Here is a 3,602-nt window from a genome sequence, read left to right as displayed (position 1 = left end):
CAAGCAATATACACAATTCACTTCAAGTAATTTTACAATCAAGCCACATACAACACTAGTATTATTTAAGAATTAAACCATGAAAACAAGCTCTTTTGAAAGTTAACTCCTCTGTGACTCTCTACTAAATCATTACTTTAGCCAGACTCCTGTATAGAGAAAATACACACATTTCTGCTCATAGTCCAGCAAGACATACCTGCTAACAAAGGTAGGGTTAACTTTGGATGTTATGAAGTAATGCTAAGACAAGAAAGATCTGTCACAGAAATTGCAGAATAACTTATTTTTATAATATTGTATCTTTTTATTTTATTAATTTTTTTACAGCTTCTCATATATCAGTGGACCAGTGGATTAAATAAAGGACTTGAAGTGGAATTGCTGAGATCTGATTCAAGTTCAGACTTTTATTGACATGCTTAATCTTGATTTTAAAGTTTTTTTCTAATATGTAGTACATCCTTCAATGCATCATTCTGAGAAAAATCTCTCTAAAGAATTTATCAATAATAAGATAATAAATAAGAAAATTTGGGTGGAGAAAGGGAAATAAATGCACACATCAATGTACTTGAAAATATATTTGTTTGCTTTGGGAGGCATAATAGCTCTATCTTACACTCTCCATTTTCTGCATCATCTACTTAGATTTTATCTCAAAGGATAATCAAGAAGTAAGAATTTAAAGGAAAAACAGAGGAACATTAGCAAAACAATATTTTTAATATATTTCAAAAATACATTTAATTTGTGTCCTTAGTCTTCATTGTAAAAAGAGAAAGCAGGATCAGTCCGTATAAAGTAAATCAACAGCTAAGATGGCCACATTTTAAAAAATAAGAATCTGTGTTATTAAGAAAAGATACTAGGAGTGCCTGGGTGGCTAAGTCAGTTAAGTGTCCAATTTTGGTTCAGGTCATGATCTTGTGGTTTGTGAATTTGAGCCCTGCGTCAGGCTCTGTACTGACAGCTCAGAGCCTGGAGGCTGCTTCAGATTCTGTGTCTCCTTCTCTCTCTGTCCCTCCCCTTCTTGTACTCTCTCTCTCTCTCAATCTCTCTCTCTCAAAAATAAACAAACATTTTAAAAATTAAAAAAAAAGAAAATATACACAGTTCTTTTCTTTGAACCTGTCCTGGAACCTCCTAAAATGGCAATAGTTTTAGAAAACTTCTAAGTAAACATAGGTGATTAAAGGGTGTGGACATTTCAAGAATTCACTGTAATGATGTGTCCTCATACTGATTTATTAAATCCTCTTACTGGATTTAATATTTATAAATATGAATCAATTCTTTGAAATTCTATGATAATAAATAGTAACAGTGTGACATAATAATTCTCCCTACCTTCTCGTTATTCATAATATGCATAATCTGGCCTAGTAATTAGTGTGTAAACTCAATATTCATGTCTAGTTTAGAGAAAACAGGCTTTCATTTTCTATATGCTATTCAGAAAAGGGATGCTGTTTCAGGTGTGTATAAAGCATTTTCAAATGCATACTTGACTATTTCTCCATCCAAACTTAAAAGCAAAGTGAGAAGTATGTAAGTAGATTTTCAAAATTATGAGACCATTGACACACAGTTTCCAATTTTCAAGCTATATCCTATTTATGTTAGTAATAATTTTTACTGGGAAATATTCAGGATATTCTTTTCAATGATGCTGCTCTTAACAAAGCCAGAAATGACCACTGTTAGAAAAACGAGATTATTTTAAATAGCCTCATGGCTCTTTAATGATATAATAAAGCATCTCTTTTGCTAGCCAGAACTTATAGCAGGCCATGGTTAGGATGGTTGTCAGAGAAGTCTTTCTGTCCTAGACCTATGGACATGGACAATTGTCTTTTATTGCCACGTGAATCTTACTGAAGAACACAGATCATTACCCTGTGGCATACGTGTAAGCCGCCACTATGAGATACATAAATATAGCTTGGAACCAGGAGCATAAAACTAGTTCTGAGTGAGAATAACAGAGAAGGCTGACAAAGGAGTTCCTTATACTTCCTGTGTTGTGTGAAATGGATTATCTCTAACTGAGGCTGTATAGGTCCTTTATTACAGAATGTTAGTCTCCACCACTGTGCAATGTGATATGAAGAGCTAGGTTGATGATCTACATGATTCTCATATAAAGCTATGGAAATATGTGTTAAAAGTAATTAAAATACCCAGAAGCTTTGAGAGACCCTTAATCTTTCCTACAATGTATAGTGAATCCTTTAAACTTTTCTGTTTGTCTCAAACTACTTAACATAGTAGTAAGAACAAAGTAGTATGAGTTTCTTGTGGGTTCAGGGGCAAGTATCTACAATAGGGCTCAATAATTATTTGTGAATTTGCATTAATTTTCACATAGTCAATATTGTGATAATAAGCTTTTAACATACTATAATAGTAACACCTTAAATCTGTAATAACTATTATTTTTATGTAATTTTTACTCTAGCAGGATTATCTGTTCCTGGTAACTCTCACCTGTGCACAGTTATTAATCTTTAAAGAGTTAGGGGCACCTGGGTGGCTTAGTCGGTTGAGTGTCCGACTTTTGCTTAGGCCCAAGTCGGACGCTTAACCGAATGAGCCACCCAGGCGCCCCTATAAAAAAAATTTTAAAGAGTTAAATAGATGGGGCGCCTGGGTGGCTCATTCGGTTAAGCGTCCGACTTGGGCTCAGGTCATGATCTCACGGTTCGCGGGTTCAAGCCCTGCGTCGAGCTCTGTGCTGACTGACAGCTCAGAGCCTGGAGCCTGTTTCAGTCTGTGTCTCCCTCTCTCTCTGACCCTCCCCTGCTCACTCTGTCTCTCTCTCTCTCTCTCTCTCTCTCTCCTAGAAATAAATAAAAATATTTAAAAAAAAGTTAAATAGAATGTGGCAGTGATTCACTATTTATATGCATTTCTAGTAGTTTTTATTTGTGAGTATGTGTCATGGAGAATGCCACAAAGAGTAATTGTCATTACTATCTTTGTAATTGTGTTTCTAATCTTGCTTCTTGTATCATAGAGATTTTAGGATGATATAGGAAGCAAGATTAAAATGTAATTTATGAAATTGAAAACAAAAAGAAACAAATAAGAAAAGTAATCTGTGACAAACACATTGCTCTTTCCCTGTGAGAGGTGGTTTTGGTGTCTGTGTCTCTGAGAATAGGTTTTAATATTTGTTTGTGATGCTTTGTAATCAGCATAATTCTCAAGAGAAGAGAAATGATCTCCAGCAGAGTCTTTTCGAGCTTTACGAGTGCTGCCTTGGAACCAATGACTCTTTCACTACCTGCCTTATATTATATGAGTGAAGAGTCTCCTGGCTACCGTCACCTTGTGAAATGGAAGCACAGTCTGTTTGCTTTGCCACAGAAGCCATCCTTGAAATTTGGTCAGAGTTCATTATGGTACTTGTACCTTATTGAGGCTGAGGCATGGAGGAACATAAAACTAAAAACTTAGCTTGCGGCAGAGATGGAATAGATTTCAGTTTTGTAAGGAATTAGAAATCACTTTAGGCTAGGTGGACTTTACAGATAGGAAATAAATGTCCTCAAAGGAAAACTAGCCAATAGAGGGAAAGAGTGTAAAGTATAAGGAGA

This window comes from Hyaena hyaena, unplaced genomic scaffold (genome assembly GCF_003009895.1).
Source record: "Hyaena hyaena isolate Hyena2069 unplaced genomic scaffold, ASM300989v1 scaffold_973, whole genome shotgun sequence".
NCBI lineage: Eukaryota > Metazoa > Chordata > Mammalia > Carnivora > Hyaenidae > Hyaena > Hyaena hyaena.
This window is presented reverse-complemented; position numbering follows the sequence as displayed.